Here is a 22954-nt window from a genome sequence, read left to right as displayed (position 1 = left end):
CTCAATTGTAGACTGGAGAGATCAATTTTCATCAATTGAAGGGGGATTCCACTTATTCCAACATCGAATTGAAGATCAAGACAAACTTTGAGAGCATTCAAGAGGCAACTAGGGTTTGAGATTTTGAATTTGCAAATTTAGGGTTTCTCATTCGACTTGAAAGAGAAGGGTGTACATACCTTTAATTTGTTTTTCCTTATTTTGTTCTTTAATTGCTTTGACTATGAACATGAGGCTAGATCTTTTGAATCCATTAGGGTTCACCTTTGTTGATGGATTATGCTTAATTGTTAGTTTTTATAATTGTCATTCTTGCAATCTTCTTGCTATTCAGTGAATAAAAGTTTGATGCGGTTAATTTGAGACGTTGGATTAATTGTTTATTAGGTTGTTTCTTGACATTGAGAAATGCTTGTTACAACTAGATTTTGAATAGTAAGGACTGGTAGTTAACACTTAGAGATGAGGTTGATTTACTCACGGATTAAGAACTAACAACTCTTAATAGTCTTAAATCATACTTAATGCTAATTTGTAGTAATCCCGATAGGAAGAGATTCCATTAGGTTAGTGCAGTTTAGGAATCCGTGTAAGCGAGAGAGAGCAGGGATTCAATTCAGGGATTTAGGCACGGGTAAGCAAGATCGGCAATCCATAAAATTCATCTTTAGAATTCCATCACTTAGGCTCCCTTTTGGATTTATTTCTCTCTTTACAATTGTCTTTTAATTGTCCATTGTTGTCCTTCATTTACTTAATTGCACTCATAACCATTAAATTTCGGTATGTTAGAACTTTCACACCCTATTTCGGACTAGATAACATAGCAAGGTAGTAACTCTAGGTTCACCCGATCTCCAGGGATACGACCTTGATACTCACTAGTGCTAGGCTGCATCGGTAGGTTCAACGCCTTAGGTGTAGGTTGCATAAAGAACCCATCAAGTTTTTGGCGTTCTTGGGAACTGTAACGGTGAACTAGAGTGAATTGTTTTTGTGTTAATTTAGTCATTATTTGTTTTATTCATTTATTCTTTAATTCTATTATTATTTATTATTATATTATTTTTGTTGATCGGTGGTTGTGTGGACTTTCGGTTTCAGGTAGTTTATGACCAGGAGCTCAAACTCGAATCTTATAGAGCCTCTATCTGATCCAGAACGATCCCTCAGACTCTTAAGGAAGAGGTTGCAATTAAAAGAGGAGGAGATTGAGGTTGAGATACCTGTGGATAGACTAGACACGATGGAAAACCATGACCCCCACGCCGATGAGGATCAGAGGACGATGTACGAGTTTGCTCGACCATCTTTGGATGGGACGAAAACTAGTATAGTCAGACCTGCTGTAGCGGCCAACAATTTTGAGATAAAGGCCAATGTTATCCAGATGATCCAACAAAGCGTGCAGTTTGGAGGATTGCCCAGCGAGGATCCCAATGCACATATCTCCAACTTTTTGGAGATTTGTGACACATTCAAAATAAATGGAACAACCGATGATGCCATTCGGCTGAGATTGTTTCCATTTTCCTTGAGGGACAGAGCAAAGAGATGGTTGCAATCTCTTCCACAATGACGATCACTACCTGGAAGGCGTTGGTACGAAAAATTTTTATATAAGTATTTTCCTCCCGCTAAAACCGCTAAACTTAGAAATGACATATCTTCTTTTGTGCGGTTTGATGATGAAAGCATGTCGATGCATGGGAGAGATTTAAAGATCTTTTGAGATGCTGCCCACATCACGGATTGCCGGTGTGGATGCAGTTCGGACCTTCTACAATGGGTTGAACCTCGCAACGAGGCGAGATGGTGGATCTTTGCGGCGGTGGGCGCTAAGCGGTAAGACGCGAGCAAGCTCGAGAACTTGATAGAGGAAATGGCCATGAACAACTATCAATGGCAATCCTCTAGGAACCGACCGGGGAAGACAAGGAGTGGTCAACCAAGTGGACTCTACAGCCTTGGCGAGCTCAAGTGGAGCTTCTAGCCAAGAAGATCGACCAACTCAGGATGCCGGTTCACGCGTGAGCGTTGGTCGCGAGTTTTATGGTGGCCCGCATTACGGTCTGACTGTCTGCGGGAGGTATGTTTGCTTCATCTTCTATTAGTTTTCCATCTAATTCTACTATATCTTCCGATGTTGAACAGTTGATTATATGGGAATGCCCCAAGGCAGTAGAATAACCCCTACAAAGAATACATACAACCCTGGATGGCGCAATCACCCCAATTTCGGTTGGAGGAACAATAATGCCCAGGGTCGCCAGTTTCCAAAGACTTCATCAACAGCCCACAACAACAATTTGGGCTGCACAAGCTCCTCCTCCCAAGAAAAGAAGTCAAATTTAGAGGAGCTCATGATGAAGTTTGTGACATCTACAAACAAGATTCCAATCGATAGTGCACTTAGGAATCAGTAGCCTCGATTCGAACTTGGAGACTCAAATTGGCCAAATTTCTAAGATGCTTTCGGAGAGACCTTCGGGATCGCTCCCTAGCACTATGAGTCAAACCCGAGGGAGCATTACAAAGCTATCACCTTGCGTTCGGGTAAGAATTTGACCGGTTCTTCGCCTTTAGGCCGATAAGGATAATACAATCGTGCGGTCGAGCCGGTAAGGAAGGACCGGACCTTGAGATGGTAGAGAATGAGAGAAAGAAAGAAGACAAGCAAAGAGCCTGCGGGAGCATCGGCCGGTACCATATCCTGCAAGGTTGAGACAGGATATGGTGGACAAGCAATATGATAAGTTTCTTGACTTATTTAAGCGGTGAAAATTAACTTACCTTTTGTTGAGGCAATTTCACGGTCAGAAATCGCCAAGTTTTTAAAGGAGATTTTGAGCAACAAGAGGAAGTTGGAGGATCTTGGTCGGGGTGGTGCTTAATGAGGAGTGTTCAGTATTCTCCAGAACAAACGCCACTCAGCGGCGAGATCCAGGGAGTTTTACTATCCCTTGTATGATTGGTGATTTATCAATTAGTGGTGCATTGGGCTGATTTAGGAGCCGATTAACTTAATGCCCACTAGTTTATTTGCCAAATTAGGGTTGCATGAGCCAAAGCCTACTAGGATGAGTGTTCAATTAGCAGATAGGACTGTTAAAATTCCTAGAGGTATTGTTGAAGATGTACTTGTAAAGGTAGATAAATTTATCTTTCCTGTAGATTTTGTGGTAATGGATATGGAGGGTGATAGCACTGTGCCTCTTATCCTGGGTAGGCCTTTCCTAGCTACATCGAGGGCTGTTATCGATGTAAGCGATGGAAAGCTTAAGCTTAGAGTTAATGATGAGACCATTACCTTTGACCTGGCCACTTCCATGAGATAGTCACTGGACTATGATAATACTGTATGTTCTATTGATGTTATTGATGATGTGGTTGAGTCCCATTTATAAGAAATTTTATGTGCTGACCCTTTGCAAGTAGCATTAGGCCGAGGGATGAGGAGGAGTTGTCCAATGAGCAAGTGTTGGAGCAACTCATTTGTTTTATTAACCGAGCCGAGCTTGTCAATGATCCCTATCTTTTCTTGACAGTCCGGGGTGCGGAAAGTAAAGACTTCATTCGAGGACCCACCGGTTTTAGAGCGGAAGGAGTTCACCGAGCCACTTGGTTTATGCCTTCCTGGATGAAGAGAAGCGCTTACCGAGTAATCATAGCGGTACCGATCTAACTCCTGAAGAACAAGCCATGCTGTTGGAAGTTCTAAGGAAGTACAAGAAGGCCTTTGCTTTCAATATAGCCGATATCTCGGGCATAAATCCAAGTTTCTGCTCTCATAAGATTTCATTGGGGGACAGTTTCAGGCTGGTGGTTCAGCCTCAAAGACGACTCAATCCGAACATGAAAGAAGTGGTAAAGAAGGAGGTAATTAAACTTCTTGATGCAGGTTTGATATATCCCATTTCCGGCGATTCGTGGGTTAGTCCTGTGCAGGCTGTACCCAAGAAAGGAGGCATCACAGTGGTAAGGAATGAGAAGGATGAGCTGATCCCGACTCAGACGGTAATAGGCTTCCGAGTTTGCATTGATTACCGTAGGCTTAATGATGCAACTCGGAAGGACCACTTTCCTCTTCCTTTCATTGATCAGATGATTGAACGTTTAGCAGGCCACATGTTTTATTGTTTTCTTGATGGCTTTTCGGTTACTTTCGATTCTATTGCACCCGAGGACCAAGAGAAGACTACCTTCACCCTGCCCTTATGGGACGTTTGCTTATAGACGGATGCCATTCGGACTGTGCAATGCACCAGCTACATTTCAGCGGTGCATGATGGCTATTTTTGAGGACATGATTGAGGAGTCTATGGAGGTATTTATGGATGACTTCTCTATTTTTGGTAATTCTTTCTCTCTTTGTTTGGCAAACCTTGAGCGCATGTTAGCTAGATGTATTGAGGCTAACTTGGTACTAAACCGGGAAAAATGTCATTTCATGGTAAGAGAGGGGATTGTTTTAGGGCATAAGATCTCTCGGTCGGGATGGAGGTGGATAGAGCTAAGGTAGAAGTAATATCTAAGCTACCTCCTCCTAGTTCATTAAAATTTGTTAGGAGTTTTCCGGGCCATGCAGGGTTTTATAGGAGATTTATTAGAGATTTTTCTAAGATTGCTAGGCCCTCACTCAATTGTTAGTTAAGGATGTACCTTTTATTTTTGATGATGCATGCGTGGCGACTTTTGAGTTCTTGAAGAAACTTCTAACTCATTGATCATGGTTTCTCCCGATTGGGGGCCGCCTGAACCCGATGTGCGATGCTAGTGATTATGCGATTGGAGCATGCTTGGACAGAGGATTGAAAAGAAGTTTCAACCCATTTACTACGCCAAGACCTTGGCGAGGAGCCCAAGAACACTACACCACCATAGAGAAGGAGTTATTGGCGGTTGTTTACGCCTTCGACAAGTTTAGATCATACCTCGTTCTCTCCAAAACCATTGTCTTCACGGACCACTCGGCATTGAGGTACTTATTCCTGAAAAATGATGCGAAACCGAGATTGATTTGGTGGATTCTTTTATTACAGGAATTTGACGTTGAGATCAAGGATAAGAAGGGCGCGGAGAATCCGGCGTGGACCATTTATCGAGATTGGAAAATCCTCACTTAGATGCACTTGATGAGACGACCATAAATGATCAATTTCCAGAAGAACATTTGTATGTCACTCAGGTATACACTGATACTCCCTAGTTTTCTGATTATGCTAACTATTTGGTTGCTAGGGTTCTACCAAAGGGTATGACGTGTCGTGAAAAGAAGAAATTCTTCACGATTTGAAATACTATATTTGGGAAGATCCCTTTTGTTTAAAGTATGTGCGGATCGGGTGATTCGCCGTTGTGTATATGGCGAGGAGACTCTCCAAATATTGAAGCAATGCCATGAGGGACCCACTTGGAGGTCATCAAGCGTGAAACCATACTGCGAGGAAGGTGCTAGAGGCAGGATTCTATTGGCCTACGCTCTTCCAAGATGCACGGAAATTTGTTAAGGTTTGTGACCCTTGCCAGCGCGCAGGTAATATCTCTTCTCGTGATGAGATGCCCCAAACCAGTGTGCAAGTCGTTGAGATTTTTGATGTCTGGGGCATCGACTTCATGGGACCCTTTCCCTCTTCGTATGGTAATAAGTACATTCACAGTTCTTTGTTGAATATTTCTCTAAGTGGCACGAAGCTCGGTTGTAGCCATCGATGATGCTAGGGTTGTCTGCAGGTTCCTTAAGCGATTGTTTGCTAGGTTTGGCATACCTAGGGCGCTTATTAGTGATAGAGGAACACATTTCTGCAACACCCAATTAGAGAAAGTACTTAAGCGGTACGGAGTTACTCATCGGTTCTCTACTCCCTATCACCCCCGGACTAGTGGGGCGGTTGAGGTAACTAATAGGGGTATTAAACGTATTTTAGAGAGAGCGTAGTACCGGTGGGAAGGACCGGACTCTTAAGTTAGATGATGCATTATGGGCGTTTAGGATCGCTTTTAGGACATCTATAGGTTTTACGCCCTATCGCCTTGTTTATGGAAAGTCATGTCATTTGCACATTGAGTTAGAGCATAGGGCACTTTGGGCCCTTAGAACTTGTAACTTTGATATTGATTATGCAGGGTAAGGAGGCGGCAATGGCGGTGAGTGAGCTAGATGAGTGGCGGTATACAAAACTCCTTAACTTACAAAGCAAGGACTAAGAAATGGCATGATCAAAGGATTCGTGAGCCTAAGGAATTTCAGGTTGGGAATCGAGTGTTGCTTTACAACTCTCGCCGTCTGCTTCCGGAAAGCTACAGACTCGTTGAGTGCGGACCATTTCGGATCGGACAAGTCTTTCCATATGGAGTGGTAGAGTTGCATCATCCGGAGAAGGGGAACTTCAAAGTGAACGGCCATCGGCTAAAGCGATATCATTGTAACTCGTTGGATAGTGAGCAACGAGTTGACTGGCTTTGTATGCACAGAAGGGTGATCCGAATGAGTCACGCTTAAGACTCGCAAATAAGCACTTCCCGTACATTCGACTTGGATTATACTTTCATGTTTTTAATTAGTTGTGATTGTTTCATTATTTTCATTTGACTTTATTATAGTTGCTTAAAAATAATTAGGTTAATTTTAATTTTCGGACTTATAGAATCAAGAGGACAAACTCTTCCTGTTTGACCATATCTACTTGTTTAATGATCTAATTACATGCATATGTGTTAATTATAGGTATGGGGGCAAGGCGACTCGAGTCGGCAAAAGGCAAGCCCAGAAAACTCCGTTTCACCACGGTTTCCGTGGCCATCACGGCTGCATCACCGGTAGAGTCAAGACCGTGTTGAAGGATAAAGAGCAATTGTCACGGCTTGAAGGCGAGACACAACCCCTAGCCGTCTTTGGGAAGCACGGCCGTGCTCTGCCCGTGCCAAGGAGCATCCAAAGAAGGCTAAAGGATCGGCCGAGTCCTAGCCGTCTTGTCGACGGCCTTACCCTCACCCGTCTTTGGCTTAGTGCCTATAAGAATTGGAGGCCTCCAAAATTTTGCTTCCCTTTTGTTTTTCTTAGCTCAAAGGTGTTGTTCTTATACCCCTATCTCACCCTTCTCACTTTCCTAAGCGAACTCAGGTAAGTCCCTTCATTTGTTGCATTATATATATATATATATATTTTTTTATTATTATGATTTCACTTCTATTTTAGACATATACTTTTGTTAGTACATGCTAGGATATTTTGGTGGCTCTATAGTGTAACTATATGACCTTGGTTAGGTTAATCTACATTAGTTGTTGTGTTTGTGGTGTAGTTGGTTATGAAATTAATAACTGTGGGGTTTTGGTGGAAATAAAATGTGCCTCTGACATGCAAAGCATGAATAATGTTTAGATTTAAATTGCAATTCTTTGGTTCATGATAAATTGGATTGATATATACTCGGTTTATTAGTTTATACAAGTTTTGGTTAGTCAAGTATAATCATTATACGTTGATTCGGTAGATTATTTCTTTCATTAACTTGAATTTTTACAAAAACTAATAATTCGTTGCATTAGGTGATATGACGGACCGCGATAAATCTCGTAGAAAGCAAACTGAAGCGTCGCTACCGAAGCGATCGCGTGGTGAAGGAACGTCTTCCTCCGGCGCGAACCGGCCGGCACTTCCACCTCCACCACCACGAAATAGTCAGACCTCGGAGAGCACTACTGTGAATCCATCCACACTGGCCGTCATCCATTGTGGACATTCCCTAATGCAGACAATGAAAGTAGATTCCAAGTCATGAGATGGAAGCAAGTGATGGCGGGCCGTTGCATAGACTTCACATCCCTAGAGAGAGTGGGATTGGCTCAAGATGTGCACACACTGATCAAGACTCTGCCATATGCGAGATTCTTTAACATCATTGAGCCAACCTACCGTGAGCTTACGATCGAGTTCCTCAGCACCTTCTTCCTGCGTGACAGGATCCTGGCGGCATCGGCTGATGCAATTTATTTTAGGCTTGGGGGAAGGGATTTCTCGATGTCAGTCCCACAATTTGGAATGCATTTAGGATTATGGACTGAACAAGAAATCTCGGGGGAGGAGTATCAGGGTTGTCTCTACATCCATCCAATTTCATATGACGCCATGTGGGATTCATTGGTAATGAGGCCGTAAACATACTACCCAAGCAGGTCTAAGGCATCTAGCCTACCGGACCATCTCCGCTACATTCATACCCTACTAGCTTACACCATTACTGGTAGGGGGCGGTTTGGGGCGATCCACCGGTGATGTCTTTATTCTCTGGGCTATGCAACATCGGAAGAAGCTAGACTTGGGATATTTATTTGCTCGCCAAGTCCGTTCATTTATAGTAGACGCTCAGAAGAAGATGCATTGTTGTTTCGGTCCGTATGTGACTAGGTTAGCTAAGAGACTAGATGTATTGGACGGTATGCAGCCGGAGCTTTCAAATATTGATGACATGACACCACTAGGGATCAGACAAATGATCAACATGCAGATGATCACGGCCACTAGACATCCACATGGTATTGAATATAGGCTCGTGAGCACAATAGTTAGGGAAGCTAGAGAGGCGTGTGAGGCCAACATCCATCGGTGGGATTCCGGATGTTAGGATTCCTAACCCGGCTAGAGTGTTTATGCCTTCATCCGGAGCCTCATCCTCTCATTCGGTAGAGCCATCGAGCGTCGGATCGGTGCTTTGGCCGGCCGTCTAGATCGAGTCTGCGATCTTGAGTTTGTGCGGTTTCAAGAAGAAACGAAAGCACGGTTAGGCGGTTTGAACAGTACACTTCAACAATTCCCCGAGTGGTTTAGAAAGACAGGCCACCCAGACTTCATAGTAGTGCGGATTCAAAAGATGCAAGAGGTCGGAGCACAAAATCAACGGCTCATTGATGATATGGAGTTCGATTTGGCGACATGCTTCATGACCCCGATCCACCACCACAACCTCCTCGGCAAATTTCCACCTTTGACTTCCGAGATCCAACGGTGAGGATACACCGTCGTGAGACTCTAGAGGAAAGAAAAAATTTGTGATATTTTCCTCCATCCTTTTTCTTTATTTTATTTTATTATTTTTTTTTTATTATTTTTTTTTCTTTCAATTTGTTATCTCCTTTTACTTTCTTGCTTGTAGCTTGTTTACTTTTATGTTATTTCCTTGCACTTGTTTGTTTATGTTAAGTAGAACATTATAGTTTTTTTAATTTGAAAAAAAAAAAAAAAAAAAAAAATTTCAGCATTATCTTCCATAACCATAATGTGTGAATCATATGCTTCCTCAGTCTAAATCTCTCTAACACTGTGGATAGTGTTATACTAAAATGTGGGGTAGGGACCTACCGATGTTGTGCCTATCTTGAGTTTTGTTTTAATTAAGTAGTTGATGACTTTTTTCTCCTTTGAATGGATTCCCTTATAGCTTTTATCGAACCTTGTTCGGAAGAAGGCAATGAATAAATCTCTCAACTACAATCCAGCCAGGTAAAACTGGTATTTTTCCTTAATTCTTCCATATTACTTTATCGTAGATATAGAACACTGTTAATATTGCTGCTTATTATTGTGATTGACTATTTAAACTTTGGGTTGAGAATTCATGCAATTTTAAATCACTCAAATGGTGAGATTTTGAGCCAATTGGTGCATCACTATTATGCTCCCTTTTCCTTCATTAGTGAGCATTTCAGAATCTACATTTCTAGAACTTGCTTTACGATATCTGTTGAAATTACATGAATTGTCAATAATCGTGAGATGATTTGGGCACTTAGGATTTACACAATTTGGCCAAAAAAAGCCTAACCCTATTTTTCCCTTAGTGAACCAATTTTGAGCCTTAGCCATTCCTTTCTTGACAATAATAACAGTGACACTCATCTTATCACTTCTATTCATTTGACCATTCTTTCTACCATTATTGCTGGAAATTATATAAGTTATGCTGCATTTTACTTTGGATCAATCTGCATTCATATATTTCACTAAGTTGCTAGATTTTTCATAGATGCTTCCTTCAATTATTGTATGTGTCAATAACCAACAACTCCTACATAAGCTGTTGTAATATATATACATAGTATATATATTTATATATAAAAAAAAAACAAAAAAACAAAAAAAAAAAGTAGAAAGTATTAATTTAGTTCATTTCGAGCATCATCTTATTTTTAGAGCAACTTAGTGTTCATTTTGGTACAACACTTGATCCTTCATTACTTTCTTGCATTACTTGCTTAACTTCCAGCAACTTGTAGCCTACTTTCCATATTTATACGTACCTTACCTTAACCCCATTACAACCTGGCTCAAGACCCTTTGATCATGAATATTGATTATTTCGTAGTAGTGGAGATTGAATCCATAAGCAAGCCTATGGTAAGCACTTTTTCTGTATTTTTGCGTTGAGAGCTTGGCGATCTTCTTTCACCTATATACACTTGTGTGTTTTGAGTGATATCTTGTGAGGCATGATTCTCAATTTCTTAATTTAGATGGTTTATCATTTTAACTTTAGCAACTTTATTAAGTTTGCTCTTTCTCTTAAGGATTTAGTGATTTGGGGATTTTGGGAAAAATCATTACAGAGTTTTGAAATTTATTTTGAGCTAACCTCCTGCAATGCAGTTGATTGAGTTATTTGATATCTTTTGAGGAGTGAGTTGTAAATTGCTTGAGGACAAGCAAAAGTTTAAACATGGGGTAATTTGATAAGCATCATACTACACATGTTTTCATGCCCGATTGTTCACATTTTTATGCATGATTATCCCGTTTTATGCTAGAATCACCTGTCTTTTGTTTCCCTTTTCGTTTCAGGTCATTTTCGAAGGACACCATCAGTAATCAAGGGAAATACGTGGGATTACGGAGCAAAATCCATCAAATTGGGCGAGAACAAGCACCCCGAGGGTTGAGCACGGCCTGGACTCCGGCCGTGCTGAATTATCAAGAGGTTATCCCCAATTGTGCCATTTCAAAGACGCCTTGGTAGCCACCACGGCCTCCGGCCGACTGTGGTGGATCAAGCACCGCCTTGGGCACGGCCTGTGGTGGCTCGGCCAGACTCCATGATTGACACCGGCTGGACTCCGTGTTGAATCATTTTGGACTCAATTCCAAGACACACACTTAATCAAATATTTCCTATACCTCAATTGTAGACTGGAGAGATCAATTTTCATCAATTGAAGGGGGATTCCACTTATTCCAACATCGAATTGAAGATCAAGACAAACTTTGGGAGCATTCAAGAGGCAACTAGGGTTTGAGATTTTGAATTTGCAAATTTAGGGTTTCTCATTCAAACTTGAAAGAGAAGGGTGTACATACCTTTAATTTGTTTTTCCTTATTTTGTTCTTTAATTGCTTTGACTATGAACATGAGCAGTTAGATCTTTTGAATCCATTAGGGTTCACCTTTGTTGATGGATTATGCTTAATTGTTAGTTTTTATAATTGTCATTCTTGCAATCTTCTTGCTATTCAGTGAATAAAAGTTTGATGCGGTTAATTTGAGACGTTGGATTAATTGTTTATTAGGTTGTTTCTTGACATTGAGAAATGCTTGTTACAACTGGATTTTGAATAGTAAGGACTGGTAGTTAACACTTAGAGATGAGGTTGATTTACTCACGGATTAAGAACTAACAACTCTTAATAGTCTTAAATCATACTTAATGCTAATTTGTAATCCGATAGGAAGAGATTCCATTAGGTTAGTGCAGTTTAGGAATCCGGTAAGCTCGAGAGAGGAACCGGGATTCAATTCAGGATTTAGGCACGGGTAAGCAAGATCGGCATTCCATAAAATTCATCTTTAGAATTCCATCACTTAGGCTCCCTTTTGGATTTATTTCTCTCTTTACAATTGTCTTTTAATTGTCTATTGTTGTCCTTCATTTACTTAATTGCACTCATAACCATTAGCTGGTATGTTAGAACTTTCACACCCTATTTCATACTAGATAACATAGCAAGCAGTAGTAACTCTAGGTTCACCCGATCTCCAGGGATACGACCTTGATACTCACTAGTGCTAGGCTGCATCGGTAGGTTCACTGCCTTAGGTGTAGGTTGCATAAATAACCCATCACTTCCCCTTCCTCATATCGATGTGATAGTCGACAGTTCGGCTTCTAGTGTAATGTATTCTTTCATAGATAGGTTCTCCGAATACAATTAGATTATAATGGTAGTCATAGATAACCTAAAGACAGCGTTCATCAAATAGTGGGGTACTTATTACAATAAGGCTATGCCTTTTGGGTCAAAGAATGCTGGAGCAACTTAGTAGAGAGTAGCCATTACCTTATTTTATGATATGATGCATAAGGAGGTTAATGTGTACGTAGATGACATGATGGCTAAGTCTGAAACAAAGAAAGGGAATTTTTAGGCTTTAGATAGGCTTCTAGGATGAGTGGAACAGTATAATCTAAGACTGAACCCTAATAAGAGTGTGTTTGGAGTAACATCAACAAAGCTGTTAAGACACATTGTGAGTCAACAAGGGATAAAGATAGATCCTGAAAAGATTAGGGCGACTCAAGAGATGCTAGTGCCGAAGACGGAAAAGAAGTCAGTGGATTTTTAGGACGTCTACAGCATACCAGTTAGTTCATCTCCAAGCTTATAATGATTTGTGATCCTATTTTCAAGTTTTGAGAAAACACCAAACTATTGTGTGGGATGAACGGTGTTAAAAAGCCTTTAGCAGTATTAATGATTACCTGATGAAGCCACTAGCATTAAAACTGCCAAAGGATGGGAATCCATTGATTCTTTACTTAGCTCTAGAAGAGGAAGCAATAGGGGAAATGGTAGCATAATGTGGGCCTAACGACGTGTTTGGCTATAATATGGGCTATGAGAAAGTTGGGACACTACTTCCAATCTTATAAGGTCCAAGAAATTTTAAAAATAGACCCACTGAAGTATTTATTCAAAGCTCTGTCCCTTACGGGTAAGTTGGCTAGATGGCCAGTACTTTTGATAAAGTTCGACATCAAGTACGTCATGAAAAGTAGTTAAGGGAAGAGTTGTAACAGAATTCCTAGCACAAATTGCGATCGAGGGAGATGACCCTTGAGATTTGAAGTTTCCTTATAAATCTAAGGGCAATCAAGATTCAAGAATGAAGGTTGTACTTTAATAGAGCAATGAACGCAAAAGGTGCATGGTTAGAGCAGTATTGATCACATCGGAAGGCGAGATGCTGCCAATGGCCAATATATTAGACTTGAAGTTCACGAACAACATGGCATAGTATAAGGCATGTCTGTATGGGCTAGAAGCGACTATGATGGCAGGAGTGAAGCATTTGATGGTCTACGGTGACTCCATCCCGGTAATCCTACAAGCTACTAAAGAATAGAAAGTGAAGGAAGAGAGGTTGAGACTTTATGTCAACTATCTCATGACTTTCGTTTGCAATATCTTTAATTGTTTGTTCATTCACTTGCCTAGAGACAAGAACCAGATGGTACATTTGTTAGCCACTCTCTCATCTATGTGGGACAATCTCGCACAACTCTAGATAAAGCTATTGGAGATTGTAAAATCTAGAGTACCTTATTACTATAGGAAAAGGATTATGGATATCAAGATGGACCTAGAAGAGAAATCTTGATTTTATGAATTGCAGAAATTCATAGAGAATAGAGAATATACAAAATAAGCAACTACAAGGGATAAGCATGCGCTACAGATTCAAGCTAGGAACTACATTAGTCACAATAGGGTAATGTATAAGAGAATGGCAATGGAAGAAGTGCACAAAAGGGTGTTTGGGCCTCATATGAATGGCATAGTGTTGATTAGTAAAATCATTCATCAAGGCTATTATTGCTTGATGATGGAAAAAGATTACATAGCTTTGGCAAGGAAATGCCATGAGTGTTAAGTATATAGTAACCTGAAGCATCTGCCTCCGATAAAACTTCACAATTTAACGTTTCTATGACCTTTTGCAGCTTGAGAAATTGACATCATTGGAGAAATCAAGCCTCCCTCGAATGGACATAGGTCTAGAGTCGTGGTGATTGACTATTTCTCTAAGGGTGCTGAAGCAGAATCATTAACCACCATTTTGGCAAAGTAGAGGGCTAGGTTTATACGGGATCCCGCACCATATTGTAATAGGTAATTGTACAGTTCATAGGTGAGGTAGCAGATCTGCTTGAGGAATACAAGATTGAACATCACAAGTCTTCTCCATACAAGCCTTAAGAAAATTATGCAGTTGAAGCGGCTAATAAGAATTTGAAGAAGATACCCCTAAAGATGGCATGGAATTATAAGGATTGGTTGTTTCACCTGCCCTTTGCACTTTGGGGGCATCAAACTACTGAACGAACATCGACGAGGGAAATATCGTACTTTATAGTTTACGAAACTAAAGTAGTTCTACCAGTTAAGTGAGAACTGAAAGTCATGGTAGAAGCAAACATACCAGAATATTAGTGAGGTGAGCAGAGAGTTAGCTCTCATCAACGAGAAGAGGATGAAGGCTTTGTATCACATGTTGTTGTATTAGAAGAGGGTAGCTAGAGCATTCAATAAAAGGGTGAGCTGGGAAAGATTAGAGTTGGTCACTAGTGTTGAAGTGTTGGTAATTGATATTAAAACATAAGGAAAGGCACAATTGAAGCAATTTAAAAAAAATTCAAATAAAACAAGTGAAAGATAGAGAAAGGCTTATAAAGGGAATGTGCTGCTAATTCCAAAAACTACTTCTAGCTTTATTGATTCATAATTCTTCAAGGATGATTGATGCACTTTAAGCTACTTAAGTAACCAACTTCTTTGGGTGATCCATACAAGCTTCTAAGCAAAGATCTCACTAAACTACTTTTAGGAGATTGAGAAGAGATGTTGGAGATTGAATGGTAGTTTCAAGCAAGGGGGATGAATCAATTAATGTTAGTGATTGTTTAACCTAGGGTATTCTTCTTAAGAAAATGTTTTTCTTATTAAAGACATCAATCACAATTAGCTTGTTGCCCCATACACATCTCTTTCTATATAAATATCTTTTAATCAAAGTCCTTAAAGGTTTAAGATTCCTACAAAATCCTAACTTACTTTAAGTTGGATTGTGTTATCCTAAATGCACTTTCTATATATATTGCATTCATAGGCCCATTATACAAGGCCCATTAGCTCTTAATTAATTAACCTTTTATTAGGCCCAATATATATGAGCTTCAGCCTAATTCTTAAGCCTCGTTGTAATCCTCAATTAAAGCCTATTTTTGTTGACTCAAGAGGTTCCAAATATATTACAGATTTTGAATTAAACTCCTCTAATTCAATGTTAATTCTCTAATTTAACTCAATCCATATTCATAGATTAAGATTGGCATTTAGCAATGCCTCATGATCACCCAAATGTGCAGAAATGACTAAAGTGCTTTAATTAACCTTTGTAGTGAACAATCATACAATGTAATTCAATCCTTTCATTGTACTTTTATCCCAATTGATTCATAAAGTATGGATGCAAGTGTTAACTCTATAGTTGAACCAATCATATTTTTCTTGATAATTCCATATAACATTATTGAATAAGATCTATGAAACACTTTTCATAATCTTCATTCATACAACCTTCGCCAAGGATCTCAATGTTAAAGCATATCTAGAATCATCAAGATAAGGTCCCATGATATATTACCTTGGGCAATAATCTCTTAATTGATAACTTAAAATCTACATATGATTTTTACTATATCTAATAGCTATCCCTTGAGCACTCCATGGATAGGAGGATATAAGATAATATTAAAGTATAAGAATCCTCATATAAGATAATACATTGTTATCTTAAGTCTAAGGATCAGTCTTACATGATTGTTACAAGAGTATTGTCTATAGACACTCGAGATAAATTCGATATAGACTACTAAGTGGGGTCATGTTCAATGAACTTGTTCTTGAAGCACTCATATGCTTATCTCGGAGTCCCTATTCCTCAACTGTATGAAACATGTTGCTTTTTTCATAAGTAAATGATATCACACTATGGTAGTCTCAAGCGTTTGATTAATATCCATAGATTAATATATAATTCTTAATCAAACATTGACTATGAACAAAGTTTAGGAACGTATGTAATGAGAACCTCATCATTATAAACTTGCTTTACAATCTCGTTTAAATTTGTGTTTACATTCCATGGTGTTCATCTCTAACAGTTTAGATTATTTCTTGATAATACCATGACTACTCCTACCACTAAGAGACGAGCAATGCCTTCAATATCTAGAATAACCATAAAGTCTAGTACATAACATGACATATGTATATAATAGAATATTATGCTTTCGTATAAATTATTCTGTTAATCACTTCTTTCTTAATGAGTGTTTAAAGCACATTTCTTTGGGAAAAGATATGTCATGAGACATTGCCAAGAATCTTTCTTTGATTCTTCCATGTTAAACCTTTTAACATATATGTCTATGTACATGAAGTTTAGAACATTCATGCAGTTTGAAGCATCTATCTCTATATATCTCAATTCTAGAAAGTAAACTGCATGTTCTAACTCTTTATGGACTTATAAGCCTTGGGAGACTGATGATAAAAAATATGTCACTTTCCTTTTATCTATATGTCCACAACATACAATATTAGCAAATATTATTATACTCCTAAAAACCCCTTCATATACACTTGTTTTATTCTATTTAGATTGATACTTATAAATACATTACTAATCAACCCTTTGATTAAGTATGTAACTTATTAAGTTTTCTTTGCTCAACCTTTGGGCAAAGATTTCTATATTAGTTTTTCTCAAAAAATACTCACTTGTACCTTAATGGATCTTATCCATTTAGATGGGTCCACCACAGTCTTCACTTAGTTAAACAATATGGTATCTACAATATAATTTATGGCTTGATGCCAGCTCAAAGAATTAATATCAAACATTAGTTCTTAATGTAGTAGTCTCATCAACAATGAGATATAATTACATATTCCATAAGAGATCATTTCTTGTAAATATATTGTATCCTACTAAATACTAAAAATTGTGTATATGATTAGCTTAAGGTTGTGCATCTTATGCTAAGCATCTTCAAGCTTTTTTCCATTTTAATATTAGTTTATTTATCCTAATCTCCATCAAGATCTATCAAAGTCCTTTTGCTTCTTTCAAAATACTCCTTCTCTTAAAAGACAACAAATCCCAAAAAAACACTTTTGTTTCAAGAGTATGATAGTGTTGATATCCTAAAACCCTTTTGGATATCTGTTATCATTAGAAATCGGAGACTAGCGTTATATAAAACCCAATGATAAGAAGGTATAGTTGGCTGCAGAACTGAAAGATGACAAGGAACTGTAAACTCGACCCTTAGGGAAATTGCCCAAGGAAATATAATAAAATAATAAATATTAAAATGAGCAAAAATACTATGAAATAATGGTGAGAGGTATATAAGATTGCACTCATGTGGGCTTAGCCTAAGCTCACGCTAGGCTATCCAGGCAGTGAGCGACCTGCGACCTCACCCGCACCCAAGGTGAGCTTGCACAAATTCAGCCTAAACCCGTGACCCTCCGACGTGTACACGTGCGAGTCGAGTAGTTGACCTAGGGGCATGGGCTCTGCATCTGACCTTGCGCATGTTCATCCCTAAGCTTATATACCTCAAGCCTGAGCTCCCATGTGGCCTCGCTATGACTTCGTGGGAGCTCAGCTTGGACAGAGGAAAGCTCTTAGCTGACGTGTCGCTCATCCATTGGCTAGCAGGTTTAGACGGGATTTTTCTGTCCAATAAGGGGATAACACTTGGCAAACCCTATAAAAGACAAAGGGGAACTTTGTGTCAAGGGTTGGGATTTGAAACTAGTGTCAAAAAATCAAAGTTTTGGGAAAAGACGATTTTTGGAAGGCTTTCTAAAATTTATGCTAAAAAGATTTCTTCTTCAAAAGACAAAAGTCAAAAATTAATCATTTTTCTTTGGGCAATCTTTCTTTGAGCAAGGTTATTTCATCTTCTTTGGGCAATCTTTCTTTGAGTAAGGTTATTTCATTTTTCTTTTTGAATTTTGGGAAGATTAATTCGTTCTCAAAGAAAAACAAAGGTAGCCACTTAAGGCCAAAATATTATTCTTGCATTCATCACATCTAAATTTTGTCAATTTTGTTATGTTTTATTTATTTTGTTTATTTATTATTATTGTCTATTTGCTTTATCCCATGCATCATCATTTCTAATTTTCACCCACGCACATGTTTCTTTTTTCCATATAAAAGTTGATGGCTATTTATGCAACCTACACCTACGGCAGTGAACCTCCCGATGCAGCATAGCACTAGTGAGTATCAAGGTCGTATCCCTGGAGATCGGGTGAACCTAGAGTTACTACTGTTTGCTATGTTATCTAGTTTGAAATAGTATGTGAAAGTTCTAACGTTACCAGCTAATGGTTATGAGTGCAAATAAGTAAATGAAGGACAACGAACAGTCAAAGAAAACAATTGCAAAGAGAGAAACAAACCCAAAAGGGGGCCTAAGTGGTGGAATTCTAAAAAATGGATTTTATAGATTGCCGATCTTGCTTACCCGTGCCTAAATCCTGAATTGAATCCGGTTCCTCTCTCGAGCTTATCGAGTTCCTAAACCTGCACTAACCTAATAGAATCTCTTCCTATCGGATTACTACAGATTAGCATTAAGCATGATTTAAAAACTATTAAGAGTTATTAATTCTTAATCCGGCGGGTAAATCAACCTTATCTCTAAGTGTTAATTACCAGTTTTTACTATTTAATGTCTAGTTATAACAAGCATTTCTCAATGTGAAGAAACAACCCACAAACAATTAATTCAATGTCTCAAATTAACTGAATCAAACTTTTATTACTAAATAGCAAGAAGATTGCAAGAATGACAATTACAAATCTAACAATTAAGCATAATCCATCAATAAAGGTGAACCCCAATGGGTTCAAAAGATCTAGCTACTCATGTTCATGGTCAAAGCAATTAAGGAACAAAATAAGGAAAAGAAAATTAAAGGCATGTACATCCTTCTCTTTCAAGTTGAATGAGAAACCCTAAATTTGCAAATTCAAAATCTCAAACCCTAGTTGCCTCTTGAATGCTCCTAAGGTTTGTCTTGATCTTCAATTCGATGTTGGAACAAGTAAAATCCCTTATTCAATTGATGAATTGTTTCTCTCAAGGTCTACATTGAGGTATAGGAAACAATTGATTAAGTTGTGTCTTGGAATTGAGTCAAAATTTGTGTCCTTTCCAAAAGAATTCAAAATTGCCTATATAGTTGATTCAGCATGGCCAGAGTCCAGGCTGTGATGATTCAGCACGGCCGGAGTCCAGGCAGTGCTGAATCTGTGAAGTCTATTGTGCTGACTCCTTCCAAGCCATGCCCAAGCCGGTGCTGATCCACCACAGGCCGTGCTGGAGGCCGTGGTGGCTTCGAAAGCCATGCTGAAATGGCAGAATTAGGGATAGCTTCTTGGCAATTCAGCACGGCCAGAGTCCAGGCCGTGCTCAACCCTTGGGGTGCTAGTCCTCGCCCAATTTGATGGATTTTGGTCCATAATCACACGTATTTCCCTCGATTATTGATGGTGTCCTTCGAAAATGACCTGAAACGAGAACGGAAACAAAAGACAGGTGATTCTAGCATAAAACGGGATAATCATGCATAAAAATGTAAACAATTGGGCATGAAAAAATGTGTAGTATGATGCTTATCAAAAGTCTTATTGGAAATAAAGTTTTGCCATTTTTCATTTCTGCCATCTTCTGGGTAGGTTGAGCTCGCGGGAGTTTAGACTCTGCTCATGCGAGGTCAACCCCTTTTGCCATATTTTTCCTATCATTTTATTTATATGCCTCTATGTTTAGATTGAAACGAGGTCGTTTAATGGCCACAGGGACCTGAACCATTAAGCTCATGCGAGGTCATACTTTGCACGCACGAGGTCAGGGAGCCTAAGGCCTTAAACCAATGTCGTTAGCCCTTAGAGTCGTGTTTGGTATGTTCCAAGGACTGGCTCTAAGCGCGTCTGATCTCACCCTCTACTCGTGCGAGTCTAGTGACCATTTGAACCCAAACAGAGACTCCTAGGGTTAAACGACATCGTATTGATCATGGGTAGAGTTTACGGTTTCACCTCGCGCGAGCTTAACTTATGCTCGCATGAGTTCACTCTCTCTTTCTCCCTCAGTAAATGGGTTAGCTTCAAAATGATGCTGTGAGCCCCCCTCCATGTCCTGAGGGACTAACCTCACGCGAGCTCAACCTGTACTCACGTGAGGTCAGCCTCTGTGACGAGACATAAAATATTTTTTTAAAATTATTTAAGTTAGTTACTCTTATTCTTATTTAAGTCTAGTCCTTCCTACTTTAATTAAATTTTCTGTCTAGTTAACTTGCTTCATTGTGCTTTTAGTTCTAACCCCTAAATGCAAAGTAGTTAGCCTGTGGAGGTCCACCCCCCGAAAAGGATGATGTGCATCATTTTATACATGTTTATATGCCCAATTATTTACATTTTTGTTCATAGTTATATTGTTTATGCCAAAATCACCTGTGTTTTAGTTCCTTTCATGTTTCAGGTCATTATCGATGGACATTATTAGTAATTAAGGGAAATATGGGCAATTACAGACCAGAATCCATCAAAATTGAGCAAGGACTAGCATTCCAAGGTTGAGCACGGCCTGGACTCTAGCCGTGCTGAACCATCAACTCTTGACCCTCAAGAGTGCCATTTTGGCATGGTTTCCGAAGCCACCACGGCCTCCACCACGGCGCGTGTGGCTCAGCACCAGTGAGGGCACGACCAGGAAGAAGCCTTAAGTTGCGGGATACGGAGGTTCGACACGGCTGGACTCACTTGACCGTGCTAAGAGATTTATATAGGCAAATGCGATTTATTGAGTTAGGGTTCGTTTTTCTGACTTGATTTCACATATACATGCATAAGCCATCTTTTCCCAGACTTCAATACTCAGCTTTAGGAGACCATTTCATCTATTGAAGGAAGGATTACATTAGTTTTAACATCAAATTGAAGATCAAGAGGAGATTTAGGCAATTTAGGGTTCATCATTCGGAATTAAGAATTTAGGGTTTTTTCAACTAACTTGAAGAAGGGTGTACATGCTTTCAATTTACTTTTATGAATTTGTTTTTACTTTGTGTTGCTTATTAGTATGAGTAACTGAATTTGTTAAACCTATTGGGGTTCCTATGTTGTTGGATTATTTTTAATGCTTATGAGACTTTGATTATCAATGCTTGTCTCTTCTTGCTTTCATTATTAATGAGAAATCACATTATTCATGAGACGTTGTGAGTTGTGGTATTTAGATTGCTTTATGTAATTGAGAAATTCATTTAGTAATTGGAAATTTGAATAGCAAGAAGTGGTTAATGATCACTTAGAGATAAGGGGAATTAACTAGCCGGATTAAGAATCGATCGTTAGGAAGAGATTCCAACTTTAGGTTCTTAGGTTTAGAAATTCGGTTATCTCAAGAGGGAAACCGAATTTAGTTCAGAATTCTTCCATGGGTAATTGCAATTGGTAATCAATATAATCTCTATCTTCACTAAAATCCAACTAGCTTAGGTCCCCTTGGGTTTGCTTTTTCCTTTGATTGTTTCACTAAATCCTTTCAGTCTGTCTGACACTTAGTTAACACTTGTTTACATTTAATCATAGAGTAGCAACTTCATTGATTTTGTTAGGGTTAGATATCATAAGACGCTGTAGTAGTTCTAGGATCACCCTTACCTGAGAATATGACCTTGATACTCACCGTTAGTGCTAGTCTGCATCGATAGATTCACTGCCTTAGATTGTAGCTACACAAATAGCCTATCAAGTTATTGGCGCCATTGTCGGGGAACTTTTGTTTGAACTAGAGTGAATTTGTGTTTGTGTTAATCTAGCCATTTTTTGTTTGTCTTTTCATTTTTTCTATATATATTCTTTATTATTGTATTTATTCCTGTGTTCTTTAGTTGCTGCCTTTCCATTTCGAGTAGTTTATGATTAGGAGCTCTAATCCTACTCCTGTATACCCTCTTGCTGAAAAAGAGCGATCCCTCTATTTGTTGAGGAAGCATATGCAAGAAGAAGAGGAGGCATGGATAGAGTTTGAAGCCCCTGTGAATAGACCAGCAGGGATGGAGACAATAATCGGGCTGCAGATGAAGCCAGGACAATGTACGAGTTTGCTAGACTTTCTCTTGAGGGGACACAGATGAGTATATTGCGACCACCTGTAGTGGCCAACAACTTTGAAATAAAGCCAAACGTGATACAGATGGTGGAAAATAGTTTACAATTTGGGGAATTGCCAAGCGAGGACCTAAACGCTCACATCGCCAACTTCTTGGGGATCTGCGACACCTTCAAGATAAATGGAACAACTGATGATGCCATTCAGTTGAGGCTGTTTCCTTTTTCTCTGAGGGACCGAGCGAAAAGATGGTTGCAGTTGTTCCCAGCCAACACTATTACGACATGGAGATCGCTGGTTGAAATTTTTTTATATAAGTACATTCCTCCTACTAAAACCGCTAAATTGAGAAATGATATATCTTCTTTTGCGTAGTTCAATGACGAGAGCATGTACGATGCTTGGGAGAGGTACAAAGATTTGCTCTAGTGCTGCCCACACCACGGACTACCAGTATAGATGCAGGTCCAAACCTTCTACAGCGATTTGAACCTTGCTACTAGGCAGATGGTAGACGCTGCAGCAGGTGGGGCCTTGAACAGTAAGATGCCGGAGCAGGCGCAAATCTGATAGAGGAGATGGCCATGAATAACTACCAGTGGAAATCCTCTAGTAGTCGGCCAGTCAAGCACGGAGTAGTCAACCAGCTAGACTGCACAACAGCTTTGGCAGCTCAAGTGGAGCTTCTGACTAA

At 39.3% G+C, this 22954-nt stretch overlaps 2 non-coding genes across 2 annotated transcripts; both read right to left on the bottom strand.

Annotated features, from left to right (window-relative positions):
* Window positions 1-1648: 1648 nt before the first annotated feature.
* Window positions 1649-1754, bottom strand: LOC125369065. Its single transcript, XR_007214558.1, has one exon. It is a non-coding gene; the product is annotated as a small nucleolar RNA R71 (small nucleolar RNA).
* A 20848-nt stretch (window positions 1755-22602) lies between these two features.
* On the bottom strand, window positions 22603-22709 carry LOC125369080. The gene has a single exon (XR_007214574.1). It is a non-coding gene; the product is annotated as a small nucleolar RNA R71 (small nucleolar RNA).
* Between the last annotated feature and the right edge of the window lie 245 nt (window positions 22710-22954).

Source organism: Ricinus communis, chromosome 1 (assembly GCF_019578655.1).
Source record: "Ricinus communis isolate WT05 ecotype wild-type chromosome 1, ASM1957865v1, whole genome shotgun sequence".
In the NCBI taxonomy this organism is placed as follows: domain Eukaryota; kingdom Viridiplantae; phylum Streptophyta; class Magnoliopsida; order Malpighiales; family Euphorbiaceae; genus Ricinus; species Ricinus communis.
The sequence above is the reverse complement of the archived record's forward strand: the minus strand, read 5'-3'. Positions and strand labels throughout refer to the sequence as shown.